We start from the raw sequence: 14826 nt of genomic DNA, 5'->3' as shown, positions 1-14826 counted from the left end.
TCAGCACATACGTGTTAGCAAACATCCTCGGATGATTTAAACCGAGAGGCTGAATTACTGTTGATGAAATCAGTTCTTTCTCGCTGTGAGTTTTCCTTCATCCATATTCTCCTTTAATAACAGCCCCCAGTCCTTCAGCTTTTTTCCTGGCAAACAATAGTTATTCTCGTAATGATTCAATTTTTCAACTGTCTTTGCGAATGAAAGAGACCATTTATTCTTGTTTTGCATTTTATCCGTAATGATGAAGAATGCTAACGAGTAGCGCTGGGTGCTGGTGACGAAACGTCCACGGGGCACTAGAATCTGCATATCAAAGAGGTCCCAGAGAAGGCACACTCTGAGAAATGTGTTCGACACGACTCTCACCTCCCCGTAGGCTCGGGGCGGCAGCGGAGGATGCGTCCTGAACATGAGCTAGACATGTTTGCAACCTGGAACTCTCCGTAGTATTGCCTTTGAGATACTGTCATGAGTTCATCTGATTCGGCTTTTGTTGTTTTTGCGAGTTTAAGCCGGGTTTGTAATGTGGCAACAAGCATCAGCGTGAGGCATCGCTGTGTGAGTCGGTCAGACTGTTGCTTTGTGGCAGAGTGTTAGATACAATGCCACATGCCACCTGCTCTTCTGATTAACAAGTATGCACCTTGCTGATACTTCAGCCATTAATGGCAGTCAGTGATAGGGCTGTGAAATGTGATCTGTTGGTTGTACTGTGTAATTGTTGTCTATTTAAGTAACAAGTAATATTATTTGGGGTTGAGTTTGTGATTAGAGGGTTGCAGCATGTAATTATAAAACATTTACTGTTATTATTATTATTATTATTATTATTATTATTATTATTATTATTATTATTATTATTATTATTATTATTATTATTATTATTCCTTACATTTATATATTGCTTTTCTGGACACTCAAAGTGCTTTACACATTTTTTTGAGTGGGGAATCTCCTCATCCACCTGGATGATGCGACGCCAGCCATATTGCTCCAGACCACAGACCACACACCAGCTGATTGGTAGACAGGAGACGGAGTGATGAAGCCAATTATGATATGGGGATGGTTTGGAGGCCATGATTGACAGAGGCCAGTATGCAAATTTGACCAGGGTGCCGGTATTAAACCCCTACTCTTTTTAGAAGGGCATCCTGGTATTTTTAATGACCACAGAGAGTCGGAACCTCGGTTTAATGTCTCACCTGAAAGATGATTCTCACTGGGTAGTATAGAGTCCCCATCACTATACTGGGGCATTAGGTCCCACACAAACTACAGGTTGAACATCTCCTGCTGGTCTCACTACACCACTTCCGGCAACAACCTAGCTTTTCTCATCTGTAAGACAGCACTCACTGAGCATTATAGAGTCCCCATACATATTCTGGGGCATTAGGTCCAACACCGTCTGCAGGTTGAGCGCCCCCTCCCCCCCACCTCCTCACTGGTCTCACTACACCACTTCCGGCAGCAACCTAGCTTTCCCATGTGCCAATCAAGCTACTGGCTGAGCTCAGCCCTGCTTAGCTTCAGTGGGTGACCATGTAAGAGTTGCAGAGAGCTAGCTTTTTTTGGCTTACTCCCTTTATCAGGGGTTTCCCACTGCTGAATGTTCCACCGATTACTCAACTGGAAAATGTTTTACCATTGGATACCTTTCCTGCTGCAACCTAGACCAGAGAGTCAACTCATGCAAATCAGTGCTGGATAACACCATATACTCTTTCATAAACACACACATGCACACATACTATGACCAATTTAGCGGTTAATTAATTGTATTAATTGAGCTAGAAGGAAGTTGGATAGTTCTCCCTTTCAAATTCGTATTCACCATTTTTTCTGTCTTGTTTGCTTGTGAATTTTTTTCTATAGAACATGGCAATATAAATGCGATGGTGTTTTATTTGTAAAGGTGTTTGTGGGCTTCAGAAATTCCCTTGCTAGACATGAGTCAGCCCTGTGAACCTGTTTTACCTTGCGTAACAACCTTTTGTAGTAATATTCCACAAACAGTATTGTTGTTATAAGTAAACCATTTCACTCACCATATGGGGCTCCATCTCATGAAAATTTCAAGCATTTGTGTGTAAGCGTGTGTGTGTGTGGATAGCTTGCTGTAATGGGGGATCCTAAGGAGTCATATTGTGGAGCCTTCCATTGGACCGCACACTGCTTTAGCTCTCTCTCACACAGATGGACGACGAGCCGAGGGAATCTCGCGTGGAATGATCAAAACAGCTTGACATGCTGGAGGAAATGGGACCGAACGGAGAGGAGGAAGAGCAGGAGAGGAGTTAATCACTGCGCTAATGTCGTACTTCATCATCGTTTTCCACAACGCCACTGAGCTCAGCTTCGCTCGGCCATTTCCACCGCACACTTATGTCACTCTCCGGCACAGATGCAACTCTTCACGTACCCCCTGCCTCAATCCTGCATTAAAACCCCAGGATTATGGGCCCATTCCTGCCCAAATACTGCCACCTGGGCGACAATCTATTCACATAGTTACTTAGAGAGAAAGGGAGTGCGAAGCAGAGTAGGAAAGGAAGGCTAAGAAGACGGTACTCTGGTATATGAGGACATTTTGAGGTAGATTCTTTTCCTGCCGTGTGAGCTTTGTCTTCGGGCAGATGGTGTTTAGACGTGTAGATCACATATAGAGCCCACATTGGGACAGAATGTGTCCATATGTGTGTGTGTGTGTGTGTGTGTGTGTGAGAGAGAGAGAGAGAGAGAGAGAGAGAGACAAGAGATTAGGGGCTTGGGCCATGCTCCACCTGCCTGTGCTTGGAAACAGATCTGTGGTATCTGGTGAAGGTGAGTGAATTTAAGTGCCTACTCCCTGGGGTCCTTGTTGTGCAGACAGTTACAAACAGGATCCTGGGGAGCACCATTCTGCTCCGCATGGCTGGCCATGGCGCCCACCTCGAAAATATGAATTCATCATGAGTTCCCCTAACTCAGCAACCCAAAACCCTACCCTGGCAAAAACCCACCCCAGTCTGGCATTACCAGGAACACCTCCCTATATTCAAAGGTGTTCATAGCACTTCTCAAAAAGATTATGTTCTTTATAGCAGTGTTCCCAAACCCCCTGGGCCATGGAACGGTACTGGGCTGTGAATCCATTTGTACCGGGCCGCACAAAAAATCTTTTATTATTTTTGTTTTATTTATTATCTAAAAAATCGTTAATTTTGAAAAATGACTCGATTACATCTCAGTCATCTGAGTGCCAAAATTTAACCCACAAGCTTCTCTGCAAAAAAAAATACTTGTCTTTCTTAAGGTTTTTGTCTTGTTTCTAGTCCAAAAATCTAAAAATTCTTAAACCAAGAAGCATTTCATAAAGAAGCAAAAGATATTAGATAGTATTGTTTTAAGAAATAATATACTAATATTAAGTGAGTTTTCCCTTAAAACAAGCAAAATAATCTGCCAATGGGGTAAGCTAAATAATCTTGTTTTTTATTTTAGCATAAGAATATTTTGCTTACCCCATTGGCAGATTATTTTGCTTGTTTTAGGGGAAAACTTACTTGATTTAGGCATTTTATTTCTTAGACTGATACAATGTTTTGTTTGTATAGAAAATGCTTCTTTATTTAAGATTTTTTTATTTGTATTTTTTTGCAGCATAGCAAAATGAGTAAGAAACTGACGTCTTTGCAATGCTTCTTTGCCAAAAAATGGATCCACTATCCATTTGTCAACAAATTAGGTGAACCCAGAAAGTCTGTGCTAGAAGAAAATCAACTGCTGTAGTTCACAAGTAACGGCAGCGATTCACATATCACATTTTTTCCATACGCAAGTTCATTATATCCAATGGAAGCACACATATTGGGAGCGATGTGCACCTGGAACCCAGTTAAAAACATCTCAAGTTTTCAGAATGCTGTGAGCGCACCGCAAGTCACGTGACAAAAACTGACCAATCAGCTTGATAAATTGTATGGAATATACTAATTATCTCAAAACCTGTATCAGAGTTGCAGCAATGTTTTTTCAGCTTGTCATATTCTGAGAAAAAAAATGATGGTAGCCTAGCAATCGAAGTATACACTGCCACAGATTTTTCAAGCATTGACTGGTCTGAGGTTATAAAAAATGTTGGGGACCACTGCTTTATAGTATCTGTCATGCCTCTTAGAATTTTGTGGAAACACCTATTTATTGGGATACTATGATTGATAGCATATTTAATGCATTTCTGAATATACTGTTGAAACAGTTTACTCACTTTTGACCAAATTAATTTGTACCTAGAATGGTAGGGTATCATGGTTACCACAAAAATATTATTCTGAAAAAGTATTTCATAAATAATATTTCAAAAAAAAGTGTTGCTGTTTTTACAGGTTGTGGAGCCTAGGAAATGTATAAAAAACAAAACTTTTGACTTAAAATGCAATACTTGTTCTAAAAATGATATTTAATGTAAATATGAAATGAGAAAGATGACCAAGACATTCTTTTAGAGCAATGCTAAGGTACATTTACCATTGAGAATGGTCAGCTTAACTATATCTGTATCCGTTAGATTGGTCATCTGGAATTTTTTTGAGATCCTCCAATCATCATTCTAGCAGCAAATCATGTGAGCAGTTTAGAGCTGTCAGAAAAAATCAAACAAGATAGCGCCAGTGTTGCCAGATTGGGCGGTTTTGAATTTGATTTTGCGGGTAAAAAAATGGCATGGGCGGGTTGAAAAGATTTGGGGGTGGTTTTAAAACAAATTTTTTTTTATGGAACTTATTTAACAAAACATTACTGTGTGCTCCTACTCCATTCAGTTAGTAGTGACCAGTGCATAGTGCAAACCGCTTGAGCCTACCCGCAAGAGAGGGTGAAGGAAACTTTAAAAAGTATCAAGTATCACAATCTGATTTCTTAGTCAAATCTGTCTCCTTTTCGCACACACAGTGCCTGCAGTTAAACTCACAGCATTTTATCATGACACTTTTATCAATAATTTTTTCCGCAATTAACAACAAAAACAAAGATAGAAGCATTGTCTGATTAACAAGCAGCACCTAATTATGTTCAAAAGAATTTAAAATGCCAACTGGGACGACTTAATACCCCATTTCAAAAGTAAACCACTCTAATATATAGTATAATCCACACAATAAGTGCAGTGTGTGGGTGAGAGGGGGCCAGTGTTTCGATGTGATCCGGTTATGTTGTGATTCTGTGACTGCTAGTGTTGGTTGCTGTATGGTTTAAAAATATATAACAGTTAAAGTAACTTAAGTAAAGTAAGTTATTTCGATATTAATTCATATTTTGGGCAGGTTTTGGAAAACTTTTTAACTGGAAAAAGTCAGCTACATCTGGCAACAGTAGATGGCGCTTGCTCAGTGGCAGTGGAGAAGAAAAAGTAGCATAAACCCACAGCTTACTATTCGCTTATGATGTCATGTGTCAACACAAAACAGGGTTTTTGTGTAATTTACTTACACAAAACTTACAACAACCACAGCTGTCCAATCTAATGGTGCAAGCGCTTTAGATCCTTGCACTATATACTTTTGCGTAGGTCTTTGGTGTGATTGTTTTGTGATTCCTTGTCGTGCATTTGTTATATTAGTAGAGGTGTGAACCTACACTGGTCTACTGGTTTGGTTCGGTTACGATTATCAAGGCATCGATTTGGTTTAATTCGATATCTTAGTGCATCATGGTGCGTTGCAATGCTTTCCATACACAATTTGATATTTTACATAGCAACACAATAATTTGTGTAATATAATGTATAATTTATAAATATATTTATATATTATTTGTAATAAAAAATTTTCCTGTAACTTAAGCAGTAAGAAATATGAACTGTACCTTCAATTTTAATTTCTTTTTCAATGTATTAAACAAAACTAAAGTACATGCACAGAACAACATGAGCAATTATAGCAAATAAAAAATGTAAATATTATCACGCTTGCTTTCTGGGTTTAATTGAGCGTGTTCTTAAATGCCTATGATTAATCACACTCTCAAAAAAAAAGGCTATGATTGTCTCTAATGGTCAGCGCGGCTCTGGTACTGTTCAGCAAACAGTGATACTGATGTTAAACGGCAGCGGCTATCAGCTGATCCATTATAGACAGCGATACGTGGAGAAAACTCGCTGTACAGACATGCTTGTGTCTGCATCCACAAGTTAACGTTAGTTGTAACAGCCGAGAGATAAAATGGAGATAAAACGCTTCCTGACGAATACGGCAGCTGGTCAAAGGGGCCACATAGAGTGAGAGAGAGAGAGAGAGAGTTTACAGCTATTATTTTTTCCTGACTAGGTTCTGATGTACTTGTTGCTCATTGAAAGTATTTTCCCTCACCATAGTAAAATACAGCCATATAAGGCTGATAAATGACGTCAATACATAATAACTGGTTATAATTACTACTGAACTGATACCGAATTATTTTACATCGCAGTGCATCAAAGAAACAATTAATTTTGACACCCCTATATATTAGATTGAATAATATTCAGTGGCAGAGGTGGGAGTGGGAGTGGATCAGAGGGAGGGTATTGAATGAAGGTTTGGATATGATATGAATTGGCAACAGATTTGGTGAAGTTTATTTATAAACAAATTTCGAGAGGATCACGTGCTTATGATTGTTCACAGCTGTTCCGACTTTAGCTAATAACTGATTATCCTATCAGACGATCCTTAACTCATTTTAAATGACTAAACTTTTCTTATCTCAATATCTTCGTCTCCCTCCTTTCAAACAGGCGTCACGGTGGCCAGCGATTAGCGCTGTTGCCTCACAGCAAGAATGCCCCTGGTTTAATTCCTTTCCAAACCAGACGGCATTTCTGTGCGGAAGTTTGCTAGTTCTCCCCGTGGTCGCGTGGGTTTTCTCCGGGTCCTCCGGTTTCCTTCCACAATTTTTGCTAAACTCTTAAGTACACCTTCAACATCCATATCTGACACTTAACTACAATAAGCAAGAGGGGGAGTCATCAAGAGCTACTTGAGCTTAAACTCCCCTCTCGCCTTGCAACGGGAGGGAGCCCAGGGCTCGAGGATCTTATAACCTCAGGGCTCTCTCCCGGGACAGCACGCTAAACTAGCCTTATTATCAATCATCAGCTAAGTGTGAACTCTTGAACTGTATAATTGTTGCCTGAAGTCAATTGCACTAGATATTCGCCCTGTCTCTCACCTGGTTGTCCGTTAATGGCAACATTGACAAGAGTTGAAATGCAACATTACTCTAAAAGTTGCCCCTTGTACCACCTTCAAGCTCTTTGGCTTTTGTGTTTGGAATTTTTAGGCTTGCTGTTAGGACCAAATAGGTTCAGTGGTCTAAAATGTAAAAATGAATAAGTGAATAAATGAACGATGGTAGTGCTATAGTAGTTCAATCAGACCTGAGCTGTCGGCAAATCTGTCATTCTGTCTCAAGAGTTGAGGCATTTAGGTTTCACCTTGGTGGTCCAGGACATTGCTGTATAATAGTGAGTTTAAGACATGCACACTAAAACTCCTCCTGAGTGTGTGTTTTCTTCTACGAGAGGAGCTGGAACTTTCTCCAGCATGGCAGCCAGTAGAGATGAGGATTCTTTGAGCATCTTGGTCAAAGCATTGTGTTTATTTGTGTGTCCATGTCAATGAAAGTGACAGCCTGACTGACATATGTCAGCTCAGAGGCACAAGAGGAGTGGCAGAAGCCATTTACCAGCTTCCAGGAGTGACACAGCAATGACTTCTGCTTGTTCCAGCCCACCACCCCCTAATAGCTCTAATTAATTGATGAATGAGGTCAAATTGAAGATATCGCGCCGAGTCTCAATTTGCCCCGACACCCACCACCATGTTGTTTTTCTTAATGTGCCACGTACCTCATCTCCCTCTCTGCTCATCTGCATAAGACCTTGGGATGAATGTTAACTATGTTTAATTAGACAAGTGGAGCGATGGATGGGTGTGTGGCGCTTTGGGGGGTTTTGATGGCAGGGCTGCTCATTGGCAGGGGGTGCAGGACTGCAGTGCTCGCTCCCAGCTGAGATGTGAGCTCCACACCTGGTTGTGAGCGCTGGCTTCACACAGTCTCCTGCATCTCAGTGGGTCTCTTTCGAACGCACAGCCTCTCTGTTGAAACCCTACACACTTCAAAAGCTTAATGTAATTATTGACTTTTTAATGATTTTTGAAGATAACGCATTACTCGCTTAGCGCAGGTGTGCATCTGGGGAGGAATGTGCAAAATGTCATTGATCCAAGGTTCTTAGTGAGTTTTGAAAGTGTATGTTTCAAGGTCAGAAATATTCTGGAATTTGGAATGTTGTTTTTTTTTTTTTTTTACACAAAAATGTTTACTAAAAATGGTGTATTTTGAGTGCAACTGCCTCTGGATATAAGTTAACTCTTACCATGCAGCAAATGTGAGTAAGATATTTTTTTTTCTACACATACACTCACTGGCCATTTTATTAGGTACACCTTATCAGTACTGGGTTGAACCCTCTTTTCCCTTCAAAATTGCCTTAATCTTTTGTGTCATAGATTTAACAAGGTGCTGGAAATATTCCTCAGAAATTTTGGTCCATATTGACATGATAGCATCACGCTGTTGCTGCAGATCTGCTGCACATCCATGATGCGAATATCCACCACATCCCAAAGGTGGAATTGTTCCACCACATCCCAAAGATGCTTTATTGCATTGAGATCTGGTGACTGTGAAGCCCATTTGAGTACAATGAACTTTTTGTCTTGTTCAAAAAAAAAAAAAACAAGACATGTAACCTTAAAGTGAGAAATTGAGTGTAAATGAAAATAATCTTTAGTAAACTGTTTACTAAATTACATTTTGTTAAAGCAGCTTGAATGTTTTCTTACGATGTACTCAGAGAAAGTATAGTTATATTGTCCATCCATCATCATTTATTCACCCTTGGTAAATGTGGCAAAAAGTTTTACTTTGGATCTTGTCAGCATTTCCTACACTAACCAAGTAGATTGGCGCCCAAAGACATTTTATGCACTAGTCTTGTCTACATGGACAAACTAAGTTACTGTCTCAATGACAGCTGGCCAAAAGTGAAGAACCATAAATATACAGCAGACAAAATGCTAAGTATTCAAACAACATGGCAATGTTGGAGGGAATCAGTCCTAAAAGTCCTGGAAAAGTGCTTAAATGTAACCCATTAAAACTTGTACGAACCCTGTCAGAATCCCTGAGATGTAAAAATGTCAGTCGGGGGGAATATTAAATGAGGCGAGATTTGTCTTGGTTGTCATTCTACCATCTTCTGACAAGAATGTCACTCCGTGTTAAAGCATTGTGGTGAGGTGTCTAAGTGCCGGAGGCTCGTCCTTATCTGTGTCCTTCCGACTGAGGTGTGATCCTCTTGGCTCAAAGAATTTCCACCGCTCTAAGCCGTGAATAACAACTGTGATCCAGGAAATGATGGGCATGCCATTTAAATAGCAGTGCCACGCGATAAGGAAAATGCAGATGTTTTTTCTTATTTATTATCCCCCCCAACCTCTCCTGTCCTGACATGTCACTATCTCTCCTGTACATTTGGGCCGCTGTCTTTTCAGGAAAAGCGAGGTAGACGTAAGGAGTGTGGGGGCGTGTTTTTTTTTTTTTTTTTGCTTTCTTGTTCTTTCCTCTTCCTCCCCAAGGGGGTAGGCAGCTTATCTCTTGTCCGTAGCCAGAACACGACACCTCCAGAAACTGTGGATTACCGCTCTGCCTGGGGTTCTACATTTATTACTGGCCTTGGAGGGGATATAACACAGCGATCAGGAAGACATCACACACACCACGATTAAGATCAATGATATTTTAAGCCTCTATGAAACATTCAGTGAAACAGTTACGAATAAGTGCTGCAAAAACCATTGCTGGTAACGAGAGAAGAGCACTTTTATTGCCTACTGAAAAAAAGTCTGGCAAAACAAATAAAAGGCGTAGTGGCTGGTTGTAATGTCGTGTTGCGTTTAGATGCTAATTAATGTTGGGAGAAGAGGAGGACAAGTCCTAACCCCTGTTCGCTCCTGTTAACGCTGTTTGTCTCCAAATGACCTCTGATTTCACACTGCATCGGTTTTCCCTGTTATAGACAGAACCTTTTTTCCCTTCTTCTTCTTCTTCTTCTTCTTCTTTTTTGCTGACAACAGAAGAAATGCTATCTGTTAAATAAGTAATTCCCAACTGCTCAGAGTTTGCCAGCAGCAAAACATTGGGTTTGCTGAAAAGGCAGACATGGAACAAACATGAAGAAGAAAACAGCCACTCCAACACTTTCTACGCCTCCCTCTTCAATTTAGTCTGAATTGAGATAATGCATACAAAAGGTGTGTGTGTATACAAACAGTTTGTGCAAACTTAATATATGTTTTTTTATTTCTCAACATTTCCTTAAGCTGAAGTGTTTTCATGAGATGCTGTTGTAGAGCACAGCTTTCTGTATGACTAACATGAGGAGAATATTTTAGTGCCTAGATTCAATATTCAGTTAGAACTTTTCAACATCTCAGTAAGACGTTTTGTGTTAACATATTTGTTAATCACTTATCCAATAACAGAATATTTTTTGGAGAAATGTTTAGAGCTACAGCCACACAGTGAACTGTATTTCCTAGTAAAGGTCCAAATGTGTCACGCATAGGAACCTTGCACACCAAGTCCGATGTGGTATGGTACAGTATGGGTCGGTACGGGTCACCTTTAGCAGGCTTGCTTTCAATGTCAACATCATTCTCGTTCGAGGAAATGTTGAAGCAAAGCTGCACGGATTATTTACTTATCACAAGAGAAGCACTTCTCACAAAACAGATGCTTCACACACATAAATGCTCATGTATAAATGTTCATTACTAACCTTTCTATGGACATGATTTGATTACAACTGCAGATCAATGTAATAGCCTACTGCAACGTCTGCAGTTATAAATTACAATTATAAATGCAACATATATGAACACATGCAGACCCTTACAGTCTCCGATATGTTACCAATTACTGTAAAACTACACACAGCATACAACTTATTTGGGTTCACAAACAACACACAACATATAGCCCACAGTCAGTGCAATCCTCTCATCTGTATCTTTAATCTTTACCAGCCAATCTAACCTCTTGTTAGAAAGTAATTCCATCATTACAAGTTCATAAAACTATAAAATGTGATGATAATAATTAAACATCGCAGATTGTTCATGTTTTATGTTGCTGAATGAATCATTTGGTCCTTTGTTTTTTCCAGCTTTTCCAGTTTTTTCGTGCTTCACTCTGTTTCTGAAAGGATCGGATGTCAGAAGCACTTCAATAATCAAACACAGGGTATTTTCATCAGCTCAAGAAGTTCGTTATTTTAAATATAGATGTGATCGCAAGCTTTTTGGAGAAAGTGAAACCGTGCACACTTTTAGATGGCAGATTTTGGCAGGTTTTGTTCTTCTTGGCTTTGTGGCTGTTCATCAAGACAACAACAAGGTTTGTTTGAGCTCAGGTCGATCATTGCTCATTATTATATGTATATAGTATTATGATGTAATGTCTTGGCTGTGTATTTAAGAATGGCGATTTCTTTGTTTTTATTCTCCTGGCTTGTGTACGCGCTAGTGACATATCTATGTAAACCAATAAAATTCAGTTGCAAGTCTTGCTCTGCCTTTTGATACCCTTTTGTCAAGCTAGGTACCCTTTGCAAAAGGTACCCATAAAGTGGTACGGTACGGTTTGCTTTTTGGTACCTTTTGACAGTGAAAACGGCCATAAAAGCAAAACAAACCGTATCGTACCTAACCACTCAGTGGAAATGGGCCATTAGTTAATCTGTTGTGAAATATTTCTCAAAACAATACAAAATTGAGTCTTTGAGTTGTGAAATTTACTTCAGGTTGTCCGTGGCTTAGTTTGATACTTTGCTAGTTATACTGGAATAACATATTAACATTTATATTAACATATAACATTTCCATGAACCAATTGATCCTGAACAGAGACTTTCTCTAAGGTACGGAGACACAGACAGAGACGCAAACAGACACAAGCACACTCTTTGTATGCCGGGTAGTATGAATGCCTCAAAGCAAGAAGGTCTCTGGTTCGAGCCTCAGCTGGGTCACACAAGTCCAAAGACATGCGCTATAGGTGAATTGGGTAGGCTAAATTGTCCGTTGTGTATGTGTGTGAATGGGTGTATGGATGTTTACCAGTGATAGGTTGCAGCTGGAAGGGCATCCACTGCGTAGAGCATGTGCTGGATGAGATGGTGGTTCATTCCGCTGTGCCGACCCCAGATTAATGAAGGGACTAAGCTGAAAAGAAAATGAATGAATGAATGAATGAATGAATAAATGTGCAATATCCTAAAGTGTGACTGAACATACTGTACAACTGGAGGTAGGATTGAATTGAATTCTTTCTTAACTGAGTTTAGTCACTGCTTTTAACTTACTAGTAATAATTGTAGCCATAGTGATTATTGTAATGTAACTTTAGTTTCGATTCTGAGCATTCATTCAGTCTTCATTCAGTTTAGTCTCAGACAGCTTCCACAGCTTTAAGGTATGAGGATAAAAGAAAGAAAACAAGACATTCGAGATATTTGGTTTCAAGAGTCTTTCAGTACACTGAAAAAAGTTTTTAATGATCTATATTGGAAAATGTTGTTAGAATAAAATTACAACAGCACAATATATGTATTAAGCCCCTCAATTATGATTAATATTATATATTAATATGCCATTTGTTCTTGTTCTGTTTTTGTTATGTTTCAAATGATACATTTTAATAAATTGTTTCAGTTTTTCTATTTTAGTGTTGAATTAATTGAGAGAAAGCGTTCAAGCTGAAATAAATTATTATTATTTGTTTCACTTTATTGTGTATTTTTTTCAGTTAATGTTTATGTATGATAAAGGGATAGTTCACCCAAAAATTTAATTCTGCACCCATTGACTTCCATTCTAATTTTGTCCCTACTATGAAAGTTGTGGGTACCAGCAACCAGCATTCTTCAGAGTATCTTCTTTTGTGTTCAACAGAAGAAAGAACTCATAAATATTTAAAATAATTTTAGGGAGATTAAATATTTTTAGTCGAACCAGCCCTTTTAAAAATATTTGAATTCAGTTTAGTTAGCTGGTACAACCCTGCGAAGAGTAAGCTTGAGTTTTACATCTGAAAATTTGCAACTGACAGCCAGATTCTGCTGCTGGGTGAACATAGCGTGACTCTGTCAGAGCAGACCTGCAACCCACTAGTTGAGGACCAATAACCACCACAGCTTATTGAAGGGGGTTTACTCTCTGTACCTTACCTAACATTTTTTTTTGTGTTTATGACCCAAGCTTAGAAAGTATTCTCTTTCTCTACCTCTGTGGAAACAAATCTCAGTTATTTTAATCAGCCCGGCTGTAAATAAACCGAGAATTCTCTCTCTTTTATTCCTCCGTGCTGGTCTGTGATGAGGGCGATTGATGTACTTGCACCTGGCACTGTGAGTTTTGCCTTATAGTGCCGGAGCAGTTGCCAGTAACATTGATGCATGGCCATGAATTATATTACGTCTTGGCAGCTGCTCACTCCTAAATTCATCTTTGTACCCAATGATTTATTTATTATTGTGCTTGCTAGGCAGCTCTGTATTGATACTTTTCAAACATTCTGGTTAGGGGTTTGATCTAAACTCCTAACCCTAAGTATTTCACTTGCACTGGTCAACATGCACACTCCATTATGGACATTGTGTATTGACTTTGGTCTCAGGTGTCCTATGTTTTTTTTTTTTTTGGTTTATTTACATTAAAAATAGATGGAAAGAGACAGTTCACCAAACCCCCCTCAAAAATTCTTTATTAATACAGTAACTCACACTCATGTTCTTCCAAACCTGTATGAAGTTCTTCTCCTGCACTGTAAAATAATAAGTTGACCTTACTTAGAAAAATTGAGGAAACTGATTGCCTTAAAACTTAAAACAGTTTGTATTTGTAACTTCTTAATAAAGTAATGTAATATGTATTTATATAGCGCATTTATTGTGTATGGCCACACACCCTAAGAGCTTTACAATCATGAGGGGGATCTCTCCACACCACCACCCACAGAGCCAATTGATAGAGCCAATTCGGTGGATTGGGATGATTGGGAGGCCATGATGGGTAAGGGCCAATGGAGGGAATTTGACCCTACTCTTTATGAGAAGTGCCATGGGATTTTAAATGACTACAAAAAGTCAGGACCTTGGTTTAATGCCTTCTTCAAAAGAAGGAATTAAAATTCAGCAAACTTCAGTACTGTTGACTCAAAATAAATAGTTGTTTTAACTTCTTATTAGTGTTTACATTACTAGGAAAATATTAGGAAAACGATTGGCTTAAAATTATGAAGTAAGCTGAACTTAACCATTTAAGTAAAGACAAAAACCAATACCTTACTCACTCACTCACTCACTCACTCACTCACTCACTCACTCACTCACTCACTCACTCACTCACTCACTCACTCACTCACTCACTCACTAGCTGCGTCCTAAATGGCACACTATACACTATGCACTCATGCACTATGTATTTATGCACTTACACACTCAACAGGATAGTATATGTATGTAGTGTCATCCCAAATGGCACACTAATGTTTTTTTACTAAGCGGAAATTCAAACTGTTTCCCTCATGACGTTTGACGGTTGCCAAATCAGTGAAATAAACAACCGAATTATCAAATAATATCTGCCGTGAGTATAACCGCATTCACCATCGGGAGGCGCTATAATCACTCTTGTAGGATAATTTTGCCTTCACCATCCAAAATAAATAAAGTTA

The 14826-nt window shown here is 39.2% G+C and overlaps 1 protein-coding gene across 42 annotated transcripts in view; it reads left to right on the top strand.

Moving 5' to 3' along the window:
- The window catches only part of camta1a (calmodulin binding transcription activator 1a), a 639110-nt gene that overhangs the window by 225372 nt on the left and 398912 nt on the right, over window positions 1-14826 (top strand). The gene's annotated exons all lie outside the window — the stretch shown is intronic.

The sequence above is a fragment of the Danio rerio genome, chromosome 23 (assembly GCF_049306965.1).
Source record: "Danio rerio strain Tuebingen ecotype United States chromosome 23, GRCz12tu, whole genome shotgun sequence".
Lineage (NCBI taxonomy): Eukaryota > Metazoa > Chordata > Actinopteri > Cypriniformes > Danionidae > Danio > Danio rerio.
Note: the sequence above shows the minus strand (reverse complement) of the source record. Positions and strands in the feature narration are given on the sequence as shown.